The sequence below is a fragment of the Squalius cephalus genome (assembly GCF_949319135.1).
Source record: "Squalius cephalus genome assembly, chromosome: 4".
Taxonomy (NCBI): Eukaryota; Metazoa; Chordata; class Actinopteri; order Cypriniformes; family Leuciscidae; genus Squalius; species Squalius cephalus.
In genome coordinates, this window is record NC_137125.1 from 16063030 (window position 1) to 16083286 (window position 20257).

General features: G+C 42.5%; 1 protein-coding gene across 2 annotated transcripts in view; it reads right to left on the minus strand.

The window, feature by feature from the left end:
• LOC307157394 (uncharacterized protein) overlaps nucleotides 1–20257 on the minus strand; it is a 210261-nt gene that overhangs the window by 66999 nt on the left and 123005 nt on the right. The gene's annotated exons all lie outside the window — the stretch shown is intronic.

Sequence of the window (20257 nt, forward strand, 5' to 3'; positions counted from 1 at the left end):
TGGTCCTGAGCTGGCGGTGGCGACTGCTGGTGGTCCTGGGCTGGCGATGGCGGCTGCTGGTGGTCCTGAGCTGGCGGTGGCGGCTGCTGGTGGTCCTGGGATGGCGGTGGCGACTGCTGCTGGTCCTGGGCTGGCGGTGGTGACTGCTGGTGGTCCTGGGCTGGCGATGGCGACTGCTGGTGGTCCTGGGCTGGCGGTGGCGGCCGCTCCAGATGCTGGGTCCTGCGCTTTACTTGCCGCTGATATCTCGCTCCATTTGTTTCTTTAACATAATTGTGGGCTAACCGCAGGGATGGTGTCCAGTCAGGGTGGTTCTTCAACATCTCATATGATGGTTTACCTACAACAGAATAATTAGATTATGAAAAATCTATGTAATCAATGCTTTACACTGGCAAATCCATCGCAGAACACATGCAAAATAAAGATAAAGCCTGAGAGGGTAACGCTACTCATGGTATAACAAAAGACAAAAAAAGGTTGGGAACCACTGGTGTAGAGAACAAAGAGACAGAGACAAACGCACTACAGCGACCATATTCCACCAACAATATTCAACCAACAAGGTAGCATAATGTCATGAGCAGAATCTCAACTACTTTTTAGTTAACATTAATGGTTGGCCATTAAGCATTTTCGAAGAGGCAACAGTTTGTTAGATAGTTAGCTAGGCAGCAACTTCATATGCACTTCAGGGTTTGCAACACCATTAGGTAACCTACACTTAGTAGCTTTAAGAGACAACAACATAAAGACAATTAATGCAGAGAACACACTCTCATCGACTGGGGGGTGAGATCGAAAGTAAGGTCCTTTCTTCTTATTGCAGCCAACCAAGCAATCCGGCGTCTCCTCGTCAGGTCAGAGACTTGCTCTCCCTGATGCTGTGTCCATATCATTAACCTAAAAAACTGTATTCCATTGTTCCTATGTTTTCCATATGTATCGTGTGAGGTACTGAAGCAGTTAACGCAGCAGTGACTTCCAGGCATGGTAAAACAGTGCGGAATTGCGAGAACCTCCTCTATTACTGAGTTAACAACACACGTAAACAATCATGTTTTGCCGCCGGAATCCTGCCAACATGGCGGAGAGGGTGAGGATCCCGCAAGATACCGTGATATCAAGGGGAGGGGCTCTGTACCACGACGACAACTCACTCTCAATAATATTACACAAGTGTGATCATTTATACTTAGACCCTGGAGTAAACAAAAATTGAAAGGCACTTTAACTGTACAAACTCACCATGTGGCACTGAAAAATAGTTACTTCTTACATAATTAAAAACTTTCCTGATGTAAACATGGCCTAAATATTTTACTTTAATTATATATTTATTACTTATAATGCAAATCTTCTCTCTCTCTCCGGCATGTGGATGAAAGAGAGCTTGCGCGCTCACAGCCAATCAAAGTAACGTTAACCTTATCTTTTGTAATGATGTAAAGCAAAAACATACATTTACACATCGTAGATAAAAAAAATAAAAAATTGTGTGTGTGAAGCTGAATCTGCCCGCTATCTTTGACCCTTCGGAGGGAGTTTGATTGACAGGCGATCTGACCATAATCCGCCATTTTCTACAACAAAGCAGTTAGTAGATTAACATTGGAGGATTCAAATTTAAGAAATGGTGTGTATTGACTTCTTTCCATGGTTAAAACAACATTCCTTCTGATGTTTATTTATGTTTACTTGATGCTATAAATGAACTAGAAGGAAGAGATTATGGTTCACAAGCAGCTTTAACTGAGGCTCTACAGCGATCTGTCAGACAAACTAAAGAGACTTAGTGTCTTATCAAAAGTAACCTGGTCTGTCCTGTCTGTCAGCGCGTTGTCAGTGTACCCTCTGCTCCGCGAAGTATTGTTCACTGCATGACAACATGGAGTGGCGTTGCGTAAGTGAGAGCGTCGTCTAGCAACTAAAGGGGGCGGATTTTGCGAACGCTCAATAGAGAAAAGTAGTGTAGGTTTAGGTTATGTATTACATTTACATGGAATAAAGCTTTGTTTACGTTTGTATTTAAGACGTAAAGCCTTCAAACATGTTCAATATGTACACAATATCGACCTAGCCTGGCCTTTATATCCATAGCTCGGCCATTAACGTCACATCCCATCATAACAATAAATAAAATTAACAAAATGGACGTAAAAGGAATTCTGACGTTTAAGATAAACATTTAAAACATAAATTAACTCAGAAATTAGCGTTACCTCTGAGAATAACAATAACGTTAGTGGCTAGTCGGCCGCATATTAGGCCTCTAAGTTTGAACAGCATTTATGAAAGTAATACTCATTAGTCTTAATTCTCAGTCGTAATCAGGCTAAAATAAGTTTACTTTTAATCCAATTAATTAATTCACCACTATTTTGATGATTTTTCCAAATTTTAAAAGACATAACACTTACCTGACTGCAGGGGCATAGGAACAATTTTGAAACTGGTGGGGACAGTAAATGCTAGGGGTGTTCAGGGGAAATTCCCAGAATTGATTATTATTATTTTTCTCTATATATAAAGCACTTAAATGCTCATTTCTAATGACTTTTGGGAACAGACTGTACTACTTAGTTTGGTTGTAAGAGGGTATATGCAGTGACAGACTGGGTAGATTCTAAAAACAGAGAGAAGCAATCTAAGTACAACCAGGGATTTAATTGGGATTTATTATGTGACGGGGCTCTCCCTAGGGGGGTCCAGTGAATTAAAAAAATTACAAATATTTAAAAAAATAAATAAAAATAAACCATTAAATGGCATTTTCTCGAGAGTTTTGTGCAAAGACATGGAGAAATTGAGTCTTACGTGATATGTGAAAAACTGCAAGGTTAAGAGCATATACTTTGCATTGTTGTAGTATCAACAGGTATTAGGACATTTAGCATTTACATTACTGTTAATCAGCAGTGGTGGAATGTAATGAAGTACAAATAGCCTACTTCGTTACTTTACTGAAGTAGGCTACATTTTTCACGTAGTCGTATCTAGTGGTGCACGTAATATCGGCCGATATGGTCATTTTTTTACACATCGGTATCGTTCCGATGTCAAAATAGGGCCGATGTGAACAGGCCGATAATCATTCCTGTGTATTTGATGTGTGAAGTTGAAGATGAATTTGACGATGCTGACTCGCGATCTTCGCAGTAGTGAATGCGCCTGAGAGAAATGCACATTTCATACTGATGACATAAGCAGAGAACAGTCTGTTTTCTTTCGTTTTGAATTGTTCTGTTTAAAAGTACACATTGCAAGCTTTCTATATATTTCTCAGGACTGTGAGGCAAGTAGGCTACCTTGAAACATTGATTAAAATTAAGATACAATTAATACAAAATGAAATTAAATTTAAAGACAGGCTTTGTGCTTTCTGTTTGAGGTCTCAGTGAAAGTTTTAAACAGTGCCGCTGTGAGAGCGGTCTCGTCCATAACGGAGAACTGTCCCGTCCGTAACATTGTTTTTTCCTCATAAATGCAAACATGAAAAATAAAATAAAATAAAATAAAATGAATATGTTATGTTCTGTGGAGAGCTGACCCTTCTTCATCCGGTGGGTAGCCTAGTACTTTGGTTTGCAGTGTAATTCACAGAATTACAAAAAAATATTTTGCCACCTAAAAGTTAAAGATTTTTTTGTGTCACGTCCACGGCATGTGTACCATTTCCTATTTCCCTCATATTAAATATAATATATTTATATATATATAATATATCCCTCATATTAAATAATATTTATATTACATAATACCTCCTGGACTGGAGTGTTGCCCTCCTTATAAATAAATGACGCCATCAAAACCTTACGGCGAAATGACAATATCCTCCACACACTCGTTTGTAAGGCCTCCTGTATTTTTGCTAGTCGATTTTATTTCATCCAGTGACATGATGGGTTTTAACTTCATTCAGAAGATTTTGGGTAACTGCACAACTGACAGATGACTTTGAGCCCACCACCAACGGTGTGTGTGTGTGTGTGTGTGTGTGTGTGTGTGTGTAACCATAGCGACAAAACTACCAACTTTCGGACCCTGCACTTAAGCCTATAATTTCGTTTTTAAAAATGTAATTATGTATTTAAAAGTTGCAGAATGGATTCATTTGGAGACTCCGAAATCGGCAGAGATAGGCAGGCAATGCAAAACAAAATCTTACATTGGGAAATAGTTGGGGGGACAAAACTTAGATTTTGAAACGTGGGGGGTATAATGGCTCCTACGCGTATGCCTGACTGAAGCAACGAGAGTTCGTCGTCGACGAGAGAGCCGAATGATTTCCCAGACGCGCAGTTCCAGCAGTCTCATTGGTTATAATCAATCACATGCTTAAAAACTTATAACGGTCATCTTATTTTGTACGTTTGAAATTATATAAATTGTCCCCATTGTATAAACATTTAATTACTTAATACATAACTAAAGAATACCAACAATAATAAAATGAGTAAATTATAATGAAGTCAACTGAGGTTAGTTGTAAATGGAAAAAATTTATTAATTTCAATACATCCATTATAATAAATACTCATACTAATGCATAAAATTAAGTTCATTTAAAAACATAATAAATACAATTCATTAAAAATTAGTTATTTTAATGCATACACTATAACAATAAATAAAATCCTTAAAATAATTTAATTTCAATAAAAACATAACATTTATTTAAAAAAATCATTCCACCAGGCGTCCAATGTACTGTAGAAAAACAAACATAACAACAAATTAGAGTTAACGGACACAAGCAGCGCTGAAAAGGGGCGGGGCTACATAAGGTCTATTACATGCACACAAGAAAAAAGAAAACCATTGGCCAAAGGTCATCATGTGCCTTGGTGATATTTCTGATTGGACTGCTGCCAAGCATAAAAGACCCCTGCCCCCCTTGTCCTTGATCATTCAGCAAGAACTACACCAATTTTCTGAGGTAAGTCACTTTGTACTTTTCTACAAATGTTGCTTAAAAGTTGTAACTTGACAACTAAAAACGTAATTATTCCAATAAAATGAAAGCGGTAGGGCCTATGATGGTGACAAGACAGGCTGACAATATAGGATTAATTAACTAATCTGTCAGGATTTGTTCAGAAAGGAGTATTTCTGACAGGAAAATGTAGTTTCTGAAGTAATTTTTTACCTTAATTCAAATTAAATTAGTGATTTTTAAAATGTAATGAAGACATGGCAATACAGTATACTATGTTATGACAGGATTTGTTCTGAGAGGAATATTTCTGACAGGATAATGTTGTTTTTGAAGTAATTTTTTACCTGAATTCAAATTACATTAATGACTTTTTACTGTAATGAAGACGTGACAATACAGTAAACTATATTATGACAGGATTTGTTCTGAGAGGAGTATTTCTGACAGGAAAATGTAGTTTCTGAAGTAATTTTTTACCTTAATTCAAATTACATTACTGATTTTTAAAACGTAATGTAGACATTGACAATACAGTAAACTATATTTTGACAGGATTTGTTCTGAGAGGAGTATTTCTGACAGGAAAATGTTTCTGAAGTCAAATTTTAACGCGACTCTAAATTGAGTTTGACACCACTGCACTGGTTTAGTGCAGTGGTGTTTTAACACTGAATGGTGCATCTGTTGGACATAGTTGTATTATTTGCCTGATGAATTGCCATTGGTTTTCTGTTTTAAGATGATGATCCCTTACGAAAATTAACCATGGTTTTACTATAGTAAAACTGTAGTTAACTACGACCGTAGTAACCGTGGTATTTTGGCGTAAACCATGGTTTTTAAAAACCATGGTTTTGATACCATGGTTTTACTACAGTTATATTGTAGTAATATTATAGTAAAACTGTAGTTAACTATGACTGTAGTAACCGTGGTATTTTGGCGTAAACCATGGTTTTTAAAAACCATGGTTTTGATACCATGGTTTTACTACAGTTATATTGTAGTAATATTATAGTAAAACTGTAGTTAACTATGACTGTAGTAACCGTGGTATTTTGGCGGAAACCATGGTTTTTAAAAACCATGGTTTTGATACCATGGTTTTACTACAGTTATATTGTAGTAATATTATAGTAAAACTGTAGTTAACTATGACTGTAGTAACCGTGGTATTTTGGCGGAAACCATGGTTTTTAAAAACCATGGTTTTGATACCATGGTTTTACTACAGTTATATTGTAGTAATATTATAGTAAAACTGTAGTTAACTATGACTGTAGTAACCGTGGTATTTTGGCGGAAACCAAGGTTTTTAAAAACCATGGTTTTGATACCATGGTTTTACTACAGTTATTTTAATATTATAGTAAAACTGTAGTTAACTATGACTGTAGTAACCGTGGTATTTTGGTGCGAACCATGGTGGTTCGCACCAAAATACCACGGTTACTACGGTCGTAGTTAACTACAGTTTTACTATAGTAAAACCATGGTTAATTTTCGTAAGGGATAGTCAAATATTAAAAAGTGTAACATAACTTACAAGTCAAACATGGCTAAAAAGCATTCGGTGCAAAGCAAGTTTATGTTATGAATGCTCCGAGACACGAAGATTGATCCAAACGCAGCTTTATTAAATAAGGGTAATCCAAACTCGAAATCCAGTAAACAGGCAGTGGTCAAGGCTGGCAGCAATAAACAGAGTCCAATAAACAGTCCAGGGTCAAAAACAGAAAACAAACACGGGATAAATGCTCAGAAATGCAGACTAACAGTACAACAAGACTTCACAATGAGTGAATGTGAAACCCAGGTATTTATGGTGTGAGTGAAACAAGGTGATGAGAAACAGGTGAAAGAGATGAGTGCTGATGAGTCCGGGCAGTGCATTATGGGAAATGTAGTGTCTGAAGGAGTGATCACAGTCTAGTGTGGAGTGGCCTCTGGTGGCTCTCGAAGGCACTCCAGCTGGTGACCATTACAGTTTAACTCGCTAAATTAACGTCAAGTGGATATAACATTTATATTTTCGACTTGTGAACTACATATAAACATAAATGACCAGAACTCACCTTTAAATTGCGTCTTCTTCAAGTTAAATATTTCAAATAAACCAATAAACTGCACCGCGCTGCTGTCGTGTAACGATAGCCTGCTTCCAGCTGTCAGTTCGAAAAATTCCTTGGCTGAAGCGATTTCGACCAATCAGCGTCTTGTTGCTATGCCACATACTCAATGCATCAACCAATCATGAATGAAACAGTAATTTGACCTATCACTGCACCCTTGACGTGAGAACAATTACATTTTTTTCCAATTGCTAACACACAATTTTGCAAACTATTTTTTTCCTAGTTTTATTAATATACACAATTTAGAAAACCACACACCCAAACTGCAAAATACCTAATATATCATGCAAAATGAAGCACTGCAACCAAAACTACATATAGTATTGGTTGCACACTTCATCACAAAATGGCACACACACTTCATTCATATCATCAGATTTTTGTCTAACCAACTACTGTTGGGCATAAAATCACTTTAGTATGCTTTGCCATAATACTAAAACAGTTCAAATTGTAGAAAATTCTTCAGATTGTTCACAAAAATATTTGCAGATACACGTATGCTGTTGAAACATATATATATATATATATATATATATAAATATTTTTTTTTTTTTTTTTTTTTTTTTTTTTTCACCAAACAAGTCAGTGCAACATATGCACAGCAGATATATTTACATTGGACTGAACAAAAACATGCTAAAAACAAACAAACAAACGAACAAAAAAAAAACAGTACACTGAAAACCATGGTTCATTTTGTAGTTACTATGGCTTTACTACAAAAACCATGGCTCATTTTATGGTTACTATGGTTTTACAACAAAAACCATGGTTAAACCAAGGTTATTGTAATAGGTTATTGGTTAAATAAAACCATGGTTCATTTGTAGTTACTATGGTTTGACTGGAAAACGTACTCGGTTACTAATGTAACCTCGGTTCTCTCTAGAAGAGGGAACGAGTATTGCGTAAGGTTAGCTTACGCATCGGGAAAGTCTTCTTTCTTCGAGATCTGAAGCCAAAAAATTATCCTTAATTTTGTATACATTGTCAACGCAGTGCAGCAGCCGACAGACCTAGGCAGGCTGTATAAGCGTGCTCATTGGCTGCTCGGCGGCAACTGCTTAAGCCTATCGGTGAGCGCTCAGAACGCGGCAACCAATGAGGGCGCTTCGCGCCCTCCACACCCTTCTAACCGTCAGAATGGGTGTGGCCAGCGTGTATATATTCAGCGCTCATAGGCTAAAATTCTGGTTTTCGCAGTCTGAAGCGCAAAAGCTCGTGGCGCGACACGGCAGGTTACGCAATACTCGTTCCCTCTTCTAGAGAGAACCGAGGTTACATTAGTAACCGAGTACGTTCTCTTACGAGAGGTCTCTCGTATTGCGTAAGGTTAGCTTACGCATCGGGAACCCTTTGTCAACGCCGTGTGCGCCGAGCATCCAGCCCATGAATCCCAGGGAAACCGGGGAAAACACTCTGCTGGGAAATGTGGCCGGTCGGAGAGACGGGCCAGCGCAGTACAGGCACTTCATGCAGCATATGAAATAGAGCGGCGCGGCCGGTCTATAAACATATAACAGTACAAACAGTAGGGCCGGCAGAGCGAGCCCATACAGTACATAAGCACTCATAAGGGTAGGAGAAAAACGACATAGTCGGTCTCACATGAAGGGAAAAATTCCCGCGCGACAGAGAATAATACGGGCGGCCAGCAGCGCGGGCCAGCACCGACAACAGCGCGTAACGGGAAATAGGAAACAGAGCGGATCAGCCGGTCTGAGTCAAACACTTCACCCTGAGTATAGTACCAGAATAGCGCCAGCATATGAACGTAGTCTGCACACGAGAAATGGGCAGAGCATACATGTCACTTATGCTGACAGTATTTTTGCCTGTAGGGCAGGAACTTCCAGGTTATAAAACCTCACGAATGTTGATGGGGAGGCCCAGCCCGCCGCCATACAAATACCGTGATTAGAAATTCCGCTGGACCAGGCCCACGACGAGGCCATGCCTCTAGTGGAGTGGGCTCTGATGCCCAGAGGGCACTGCAGGTGTCTGGAGGCATAAGCTGCTGCTATCGCGTCCACTATCCACCTGGACAAGCTCTGTTTCGAGGCGGCAAGACCCTTGGTGCGTCCGCCGAAGGAAACAAAGAGCTGCTCTGAACGCCTGAAAGCGGCGGAGCGCGTGATGTAAACTCTCAGCGCCCGGACAGGGCATAGGAGGTTATCACTGTCCCCACTGTCGGATGCTGGCAGAGCCGAGAGGGACATAACTTGTGCCCTAAACGGGGTTCCAATCGCTTTGGGGATGTAACCGTGTCTCGGTCTGAGAATGACTTTCGAGTCATTCGGCCCGAACTCAAGACATGCAGGGCTAACAGATAGCGCGTGCAAATCACCCACTCGTTTGACTGAAGACAGAGCTATCAGAAAAACGGTTTTAAGCGACAGATACTTTAGATCCGCGGATTCAAGCGGTTCAAAGGGAAAAGCCTCTAGGGCCGCTAGGACCAAGGACAGATCCCACGAGGGAACCGAGGGGGGCCGCGGGGGATTCATCCGTCTAGCTCCTCTGAGGAAGCGGATAATGAGCTCATTCCTTCCCATTGCCCGGCCGCGCGTCGTCTCAGCGAACGCTGCAATAGCGGCCACATATACTTTGAGCGTGGAAGGGGATCTGCCCTTTTCCAACAGCTCTTGTAAGAAGGAGAGCACCCGCGGGACCCCGCATGCGCGTGGATCCAAGTTTTTAGTAGTGCACCATTTAGAAAACACCGACCATTTAGACGCGTAGAGCCGTCTCGTGGAGGGGGCTCTCGACTGTGTGATCGTGTTCACGACCCCTTCTGACAGGTCAACGGGTATCCGTTGATCACCCATGCATGCAGCGACCAGCGCTCTGGATGGGGATGCCAGATCGATCCACCGGCTTGGGAGAGGAGATCCTTTCTCACCGGGATCGGCCATGGGGGTGAGTGCGACAGCCTCACTAGCTCTGGGTACCAAGTTTGGTTTTCCCATCGCGGGGCTATAAGCAGCACTGAGTGGTGCGTTTCTCTGATCCTCGAAATGACCTGTGGCAACAGGGAGATCGGAGGAAAAGCATACAGCGGGAGGCTGGGCCATGTCTGGGACAGCGCGTCCTCGCTCTTCGAATAAAACTTCGGGCATTGAGCATTGTCTTTCGACGCAAAGAGGTCGATTTCCGCTCTGCCGAATAGGCGCCAGAGAAACTGGACTGTCTGGGGGTGCAGAGACCATTCTCCCGGGGGAATGTTGTCCCTGGACAGTCTGTCTGGACCGACATTCAGGTGGCCCGGCACGTGCGCGGCTCTCAGCGAGCGCAGCGAGCGGTAAGCCCACACGAGAAGGCGTTCTGTCAGCCTGCACAGATTCCTGGATCTGACACCGCCCTGTCGGTTCACATAGGATACCACGGACGTGTTGTCCGAGCGGACTAGCACATGGTGATCCCGTATGAATGGGAGGAAGCGCCTGAGCGCGTTCTCGACCGCTATCATCTCCAAACAGTTTATGTGGAGGCATTTTTCCCGGTCTGACCACAGGCCAAAAGCCGGTTTGCCCTCGAACAGAGCGCCCCAGGCTGAGGTGGAAGCGTCCGTCGAGATAACTTTGCGGTGTGAGATAGCTCCCATTGTCACTCCCCGCTGGTACCAGTCGGCCGCTAACCAGGGCTTCAGAGCTGAAACGCAGCTCTGAGTCACTCTGATGCAGATACCGCCGGAAGCCCATGCTCTGTGAGGCACTCGGGCATTCAGCCAGCGTTGTAGCGGGCGCATTCGTAAAAGACCCAGCCGAAGCACTGCTGCGGCTGAGGCCATACAACCTAGTAACCTCTGAAATGTTTTGAGAGGTACGGTGCTGCCCGGCCGGAGGGACGCGGCCAGGCGTCGAATGCAGCGCGCGCGCTGTGTCGACAGGCGGGCCGTGTACTGATATACCTGACCGTCGAAGGCGAATCTCAAGAATGGCCTGTGACGGGGTATTATCAGGATCTGAAAAGCACGCGTCTTTTAGATCGAGAGATATAAACCAGTCCCTCGGGCGAATTTGCGCGAGAATTTGTCTGGTTGTGAGCATTTTGAACGGTCTTCTCATAAGAGCCTTGTTCAAACGTCTCAGATCCAAAATTGGTCTGAGAGCTCCGTCCTTCTTGGGAACGAGGAAATAACGGCTGTAAAAGCCCGACTCGCTCATGGAAGGGGAAACCGGTTCTATAGCCCTTTTGCACAGAAGTGTAGCTATTTCTGCTCGAAGTAGATGTGCTACTTCCCCATTCACTCTGGTCTCGATACGCGCTTGAAAGCGCGGAGGGCGGCGAGCGAACTGCAGAGTATAGCCCTGTTTTACTGTGCTTAGCACCCGTTCTGATGCGCCTGGAATAGTTTCCCACGCTTTTGCGTGTGCAGCCAGGGGCAGAATGGCCTCCGGGCTCCGATCGCCGCGCATCGTGGGCTCGAGAGCTCGAAACGGAGGGGCGGGCGCGGCGCGCGCGCTCTTGGTGCTTAGATACGGCGGATCGCACGCAGCGATAGCTGGCCGTTTTACACACAGTGTCCCGGTGGCTTTAGACGGGGAACATAAAGTGTGAGGCGCGACGCGCGATGGCGGCGTCGGGGGCGAAAATGTTCGTTAGTATGTGTGAGCGCTCGAGGGCGGGCATAGGACTTACATTCAGGGGCGGGCGCGGCGCGCGCGCTCTTGGTGCTTAGATACGGCGGATCGCACGTAGCGATAGCTGGCCGTTTTACACACAGTGTCCCGGTGGCTTTGGACGGGGAACATATAGTGTGAGGCGCGACGCGCGATGTCGGCGTCGGGGCGAAAATGTTAGTTAGTAACATTTGGGGTGGTGTGGCGCAATGGATAAGACACATGCCTTTGGTGTCGGGGCGAAAATGTAGTTAGTATGTGTGAGCGCTCGAGGGCGGGCACAGGACTTACATTTAAAACATGACCGGTCGTGCGAGGCCGTGTGACAGAGCGGGCAGTGAGTAGGTGTGGGCACGGAGAAGTGGACACGTGACCTACTTTTAACACTAAAGCGGCTTTTGCCTGCTTCATGAGAGTGGGCTCTGTGAGAGACACGGGATGTATAGTGCTTGTGTACAGGGGTGAGCACAGAACGTGGGCACATTCACTGTACTAGAAACACATACGGCGTCAGCCGTGCAACCAGACATTATGCTCTTTTGAAATTTTTCTGGGTTGCCGTGAGAACGGCGGATGCGCGCAGGCGAGCGGGTAGATACCGGCTCGTTGACTGCGGGGTAAACAGCTGCAGTAGCCGTGGCAACGGGGACTGACAGAGCGTTAAGCTTCGACGGTGGTCCAGCCGCAGGGCTGCGGGATTTAACCGTCTTTTCTTCTCTCGTGTTTAGACGCTCAAAAATACTCGAGCACCCTGAGAAGGTGTGGTGCGAGAGGCGGGTTCGCTTTCTGTAAGTAAGAAAGACTGGCCGCGAGCTCGGAGAAGCAAGCAGCATAAATTTTTATCTTCCCCGAGAGCTGGGATCGAACGCGGATCTCTCGCATGAAAGCGTATGATTCTGCCACTGAGCCACAGGGGAAAACACATTAGCTTTCAGTTAGCGCAAGCATATAAAAAACGACCTCATGTGTCGCGTCGGCGTTTGTTTGCAGGCGAGCGTGTATTTATAACAGGCTCGTATACTGCAATAGTAACAATTCCAGTCGCCTGAACTTAAGAGGGGACTGAGAAATGTGTGAGAATGGAGGTTATAGTCCAGGCCACGGCGGGACGAAACACTCTGTTCCCCTTTCACCGGTGAGTGACGCGCGAGGACGGAGTAGCTTTCTTGTAACGTAAAGAGAGCTCCAAGACCGTCCGCTCCTGCCATCCCTCGTGAGCGGCTCAGTTTGCGCGGCTCGAACAGAGGGAGAGGAAACTCGCTCCGAGACCGTCCGCTTCTGCCATCCCTTGTGAGCGGCGTAGTTGCACGGCTCGAACAGAGGGAGAGTACGGGTATCTATCACATTCGCCTCATCTCCTGACGCGGCGGCGGCGCGGGCGAGAGCCGGCGGTTGAGCGGCCGGGAGGGAGAGGGCGAGAGAGAGCTCGAGGGAGAGGTTCCGGCGAGCTCCTCAGTCACAACAGTCTCCGGTGGTCGCTGCGAGCGGCGCTTCTTATTGCGCGGCCCGGCAGGGACAGGCGGAGCGACAGCTTGGTCGAAAGCTTCAAGTCGAGCCCGCAGGGTCGACATTGAAAGCTCTTCGCACTCGGAGAGTGCGGTGGCGGCGTGCCCGCGGCCCAGGCGGAGAGCGCAGAGAGGTGGCGGTCTCCGTTGCTGAGCGGGGCGCGGCACGAGCCGCAAAAACGCCTCGTGCTCTTTTAGAGTACACACAGAAACAGTAATAATGTAAAGGATATGTCGCCGGATAGCGTAGCAGGCACGGATGGCTGAAGGCGGCGAAGACGGCCGGCTTCCTCAGGCGCTGTCCTAAGCTTGCTGGTCGCTGGTTTCAACGGCGGCGGTTCTCAAGATCCAGCGATGCGAAGAGCGTCGCTGAAGACAAGAAAATCAGAATTTTAGCCTATGAGCGCTGAATATATACACGCTGGCCACACCCATTCTGACGGTTAGAAGGGTGCCGCGTTCTGAGCACTCACCGATAGGCTTAAGCAGTTGCCGCCGAGCAGCCAATGAGCACGCTTATACAGCCTGCCTAGGTCTGTCGGCTGCTGCACTGCGTTGACAATGTATACAAAATTAAGGATAATTTTTTGGCTTCAGATCTCGAAGAAAGAAGACTTTCCCGATGCGTAAGCTAACCTTACGCAATACGAGAGACCTCTCGTAAGAGAACCCATAGTTAAACTATGGTTCATTTTGTAGTTACTATGGTTTTACTACAAAAACCATAGTTAAACCATGGTAACTATAAAAAACCATGGTTAAACCACGGTTATTGTAGTAAAACCATGGTTAATTTGTAGTTACTATGGTTTTTACTGCAAAAACCATAGTTAAACTATGGTTCATTTTGTAGTTACTATGGTTTTACTGCAAAAAACCATAGTTAAACCATGGTAACTACAAAAAAACCATAGTTACTACAAAAAAACCATGGTTAATTTTCGTAAGGGGATACATAGGGCAACTTTTTGTTGTTGTTGTGGGCACTTTTCCATTGAGATATCCAGAGAGAAATTTGTTGCCCATTCTCAATAGGAAAGTGCCCAAGCAACATTGCTCAAAAAGTTGCCCGTGTATCATCACCTTTACTCTTTCAATCAATGTGTATTTTCTCTTACCCTCCAGAATGTCAGCGGCAAGTTCGCCATACAGAAGGCCTGCCCCCACCTGGATCACCTGTGTGGACAATCGGACAAACCGTCGGGCTAAAACTTATGAGGTGTCAAAAAACGAAATTAAAATAGCATCCTTCAAAACCACCACAATAAGTGCCCTCAGTGATGGCGTTAGGGCATTTATTGCTCCTGTGGATGGTGAAAGCCCACTGTTTGAAACCGGGAGGGCCTATATTATAAAAAATTACACCCTATACCACAAATTTGGACGGGAGTGCATATTCCTCAACCCCAACTCAAAAAAAATTCAAATGGCTTCCTTCGAGTTGCCAGAGGATGCAGAAAGATCAGCCAAGTACCTCCTCAATACACCAACTGCCCTGATGTCTGGGGAAGAGCAGGACCTGTTCACAAGGGGAGGATTGATCTCCCTGAAGGGAGAAATTGAAAAAGTGAGCAAATTAATTTAATAACATTTTATTCAATTATTAAATTCAACTTTTTAAAAAGTTTTCCCCCCAGATTGTAATTCTATAGCCACAAATGTTTTGCTAATTTTTATTAATATTAAGAGAATCTCTGCCATCATTTTATTGCCTTTTTTTATTATAAATAAGTGAAACGTGACTAAGGTTTTAATACTTACAGGTTTAATTAAGGTAATGTTTTGTTTAAAGACACATTTTAATCAGATTCACAGCCAATATTATATAAATTATCTCTAAGCACTAGTAATTGTATTCACTTGCATTGCATTAACAACAGTCTTACCCTTGTGATCATGCAGTTGCAGGTCCCCAGGATGACCCGAGTGGCTGATGGAGAGGTCCCCATTAGAGACTTGTCTCTCCGGTGTGGCCAGAGGGTGTCCCTCTGGTGTGACGAGGCCCTGGACGTTGAGATTTCCTACCTCAGGGTGACTCTCAGACCTGCTGCCAAACTGAACTCATCCAGCTATTCAGCTGTGGAGGTACACAACATTATGCATCATGTAACCTAATTATTCTCTAATTGATCTTTCTGCATCTTCCTACACTCGTGAGTGTGTACCAAGTGGATATACATTTAATTTTTTATATATTCATTGATAATAATTTATATTGGTAACACTTTAGAATTAGTTATATTGGTAACACTATTTATATTGGTAACACTATTAGTTAATATTAATTCGTTGACTAAGTTACCTAACAATGAGCAACACATTTGTTACAGTACTTGTCAAACTGTGTAACACATAATGTTAGTTAATAAAATACAACAGTTCCAAAAACTTTCATTTTCATAACGTTTTAGTAAATGTTGAAATTAACAATAACGAAGATAAATAAATGCTTCAGAAGCATTTTTCTTTTTAGATGATGCAGTCAACTAACATTAATAGTGTTCATGTAATGACTCATGTCGATTGATATATAATGCCTTTGCTGAGACTTCCGTTCATGTTATTGTATTTCAGAAGACTGTAGCTGAAGCAGTCGAGGTGGAGCTCACCATCATCGGGGTCTTCGGGAGACGGAGGTGCCACAGTTCTGCTGTGTGACGCCTACGAGGAGTACACTGTCCCTGTAAATTAAATAATCAGTAGTCTGATGCGTTTTATCACCTCCCTACCATAAACATAAATCCTTAATGTTGCTCTGATCTTAATGCTACGAAGTATGTTAAAAGTACTTGGTAGCATTAAGATCAGAGCAACATTAAGCATTTACGATTTATGTTTATGGTAGGGAGGTGATAAAATGCATCAGACTACTGATTATTTAATTCTTCATTACTTATACGACCTTCTCGAGAAAATACTACTCTTAAAGGTTGTATAGGGAATAAAGAAATAGAATAGAGTAATTAATTACATAACATTAACTCCTTATAACAGTTAATTGTATATTTATATAATACTTATAGAGAAGTAATGTGTACATACACACACTATTTTTTTTTTAAAGAATAACAAATAGTATTTATTTTTTATTTTTTAAACAACACACTTAGGCCCCGTTTACACGATGGGAAAACGCAGATATTTCCCTGCGTTTTGGCCTGTCATTTACACGAAAACGCTGTTTTTATCCCTGAAAACGATTATTTCTAAAAACTCCGGCCAAAGTGGAGATTTCTGAAAACGCCGGTTATGTGTTGCCGTGTCAACTGGGAGAAACGGGGTTTTAGGTTCTCAAACGTCACATTATGCGCCAGAAAATGCTTATGTCATGTGAGCGCCCTATGTTTAGAGTTTGTTTGGCTACTGTTTGATCATGGATGCTGTTAAGGTGGTACTCATTTTTACTTTTGTGAAAAAAAAAAAGAAGAAAAAAAAAATACTTTTGTGCAAACGCTTTTGGCCTGTTTGCATTTGCAAAACACAACTGCTGAACTATCGAGGAGCAGAGGCGAAGGAGTACACGAAAATCAGCATTTTTACAGCAGCTTTTCCTTCCAAGACGCCGGTACATTGCCTCCCAACGTCTGTTGTTTTGAAAGGAACTGGAAATCGCTCGTGCTATTTGTTGTTGTCGATTTTGAGGATTCTGATTGGCTTGCATGGCTTTATCCTTCTCCCTACGCTCCCTCCCTCCGCTGCCCATAGGTTATGATGGCGCTCGAAGGCGAATTTATGCGGGTTGATGTAAACGACAACTTTTTTGAAAACGATGTTGTGTGCACGATGTTATTTTTGAAAACGGAGGGGGGAAAATATTTGTTTCTCTAAATACCCGGCTATGTGTAAATGTGGCCTTAAATTTGACATGACAAACTCAGTTCCTGGAGGGCCACAGCCCTGCAGATTTAGCTTCAACCCTAATTAAACACACCTGATTAGCTAATCAAGTCCTTTAAGCTTATTTGAAAACTGCAGGTGTGTGTGTGTGTGTCGAAGCAGGGTTGGAACTAAACTCTGTAGGGCTGTGGTCCTCCAGGGGGGTATTCCAGAAAGCTTGGTTAACTTACCATTTGGTAAATCATAACCTCTGGGTTGATTTACCCCAAACCCGCATACCATGAGTATGTCGGTTCCAAAACACCTGAGAAGAGTTAGTTTAATCAACCTCCTACTGGTTCCCCAGAGTTAATGCGCGCGCACAGTGAGTACATAAAGACATTTTCAATGGATCGCCGATTTCAGGAGTCACCATGGAAACCCAGGGAGAAAAAAAGCAAGCTACATACTTAGGTGAAACTGAGTTGGAGGTTTTAATGCTTGCTTATGAAGACTATAAGCCCATTATAACAAAAACAAAAAAACAAAAAAAATACTGCTGCATCAGCAAAAGAAAGAGAGTTGGCTTGGCAAAAATAACGGACAGAGTAAATGCACGAGTTTATAAAATTATAAATGGACTATTTTCCCCTTTCATTGTGACGCAAAAATTATTTGGGGCATGTAGTAAAAATAGACAAGTATTTACTTGTTGGCCTCCATACATTTCTTAATATTACAGTAGTAATGCACATAATTGGCTAGTAATATGTTGGCTTCTTGTTTTATCAGGTGTAATCCTTCTGGAGCCAGTAGAAGTGTGAGCCAAGTCAAAATGAAACACAAAAATATTCTCCAGCAAGGTAATTTTTTCTAAACTTGTTACTGACGCCATGTAATTTAGTTTTCTATGTAGCCAATAGAAAGAAGGCTGTGGCCCGTAAAACAGGTGGGGGTCCACCTCCACCTTCCCTCACCCCAGCTGCCCAGGAGCTGGCACTGTCCCTTAATAAAGGGCGACCTGTGGTCGATGGGATTCCAGGGGCAGTTCATCGGACTCGGTTACCAAGACAAGTGGCTTAGTAAAATGTAGGTGTACCATATTAATACTTATGATTTATTGATGTTTTCACTGTTTTTGTCAGTGTTTTAATAAAGAAAATCATCAACATTGTCACCATTTTAAATAGGCATTTTGAATGCATTTTACAGTCATTGATTCACTTGTGCAGTATGTATGCTGCTTTGACTGCATATGCTGTGTACTGTAATCTTATTACTAGCACTCTTAGATGTTCCTAATGTCCTTCTTTATTAGTTGTATTTGTTTAAGAATATACATTGAGTATTGAATATGCAATAACCAATATTATCTTATTGGTTTAATTATCTTGCAGTTGCTGATGGCCACATTGAATTATTGGATCCTCCTGCAACACCACACTCTGTCACAGTTGTAAGTGATTATTGTCTTTAGGTTTCTGTTTGCTAGACCAAGCATCCTTCACTGTAGGCTGAAGATGAAGAGACCACTTCTGCTGTGACAGAAACAGAAAATGTGGGGAGGCCCATAGCGGTATGATGCATAGAATGAATTCCCCCTTTTTTGCATAAGAGAATAAACAAATTGTCATTGTCATTTTACAGAATATGGCAGGAGATTTTAATACAGATGAGGGTCCATCTACCTCCACACAGAATCTTAGCAGTGTGAGAAATGTTCTGCAGTTCTCCTTCCTCATTTAAATATTTGGTCTGTGTTTGTATTACAGACTTTATCAGTCATGTTTAATTATTCTGTCTTTCTAGTTGCCTGCCAAAGAGCTGTATAAGGTCCACCTTCAAAAGCAAATCAGAAAAAGTGACATGGAGATGGACCTTATACAGCTTCAAATGGAGGAGAAAAGGCTTGACCTAAAAAAAGGCCAGACTTGAATTGCTGGAGCACCATCTTAAGGTGGGAAAAAGTATGTAAACAGTAATCTGTCATTGGCTGATGAATTAAATCTAAATCAATAAATACAAATGTAAGTAAAGTAAAGTAAAATTTATTTATATAGCACATTTATCACAGCAAAGCTGACCAAAGTGCTGAACAAAGTCAAAGAATAACATAAAATAAACAAAACACGATACAATAAAACAATGGAACATAAATAAAATCACAAATTTAAAATGCCTGGGAATAAAAATATGTTTTCAACTTCATTTTAAAGGTTGTGATAGACGTTGCAAGGCGAATGTCCAGTGGAAGTTGGTTCCAGAGACGGGGGGCCGCAATAGAAAAAGCCCTATCACCCTTTGTCTTTAGGCGTGAACGAGGGACAACTAAGAGAGCTCTATCAGAAGATCTTAATGATCTGGGGGATGAAAAAGGAATAAGATGATCTGAGAGATAAGATGGAGCTTGACCATTGAGAGCTTTAAAAACAAACAACAAAATTTTAAATTGAATTCTGAAATAGACAGGAAGCCAATGAAGAGAGGCCAAAACTGGTGTAATGTGATCTGTTTTCTTTGCCCCAGTCAACAGCCTTGCAGCAGCATTTTGTACCATCTGTAAGCGTGCAATGGATGACTGAGGAAGACCCAAATATAATGAATTACAGTAGTCGAGGCGGGAGGTGATAAAAGCATGAATGACTTTCTCCAGATCATTAAAAGTTAAAAATGATTTCAGTCTCGAAATTATCCGTAACTGATAAAAACTGTTCTTGACAACTGTATTAATTTGTTTAGTTAAGCAAAGTTCAGAGTCCAGAATGACACCAAGATTTCTGACCTGGGAGGAGACTGAAGGGAAATGCTTGCCGAGCTCATTTATGAGACAACTTCTCAACTTAGAGGGGCCAAAGACGATTACTTCCGTTTTATTTTCATGCCAATTTTTAATGTCCCCTAGGCAGGCCAATAAAGGTTGAATGGTATCACCAGCTTTCAACGGTATGTACAGCTGGGTATCATCCGCATATAAATGAAATGCAACTTTGTGTCTCCTAATAATGTCTCCCAAAGGTCGCATATATAAGTTAAAAAGGAGTGGCCCTAAAATGGATCCTTGAGGCACTCCACAGATAATAGGAGCAATAGACGAAGAAAACTTACCCAACTCAACAGAAAAAAACCTGTCTCTAAGATATGAATTAAACCACTGCAAAGCAATACCCCCAATACCAAACAAATTTTCTAACCGGCAGAGAAGAATATCATGATCAACTGTATCAAAAGCTGCTGTAA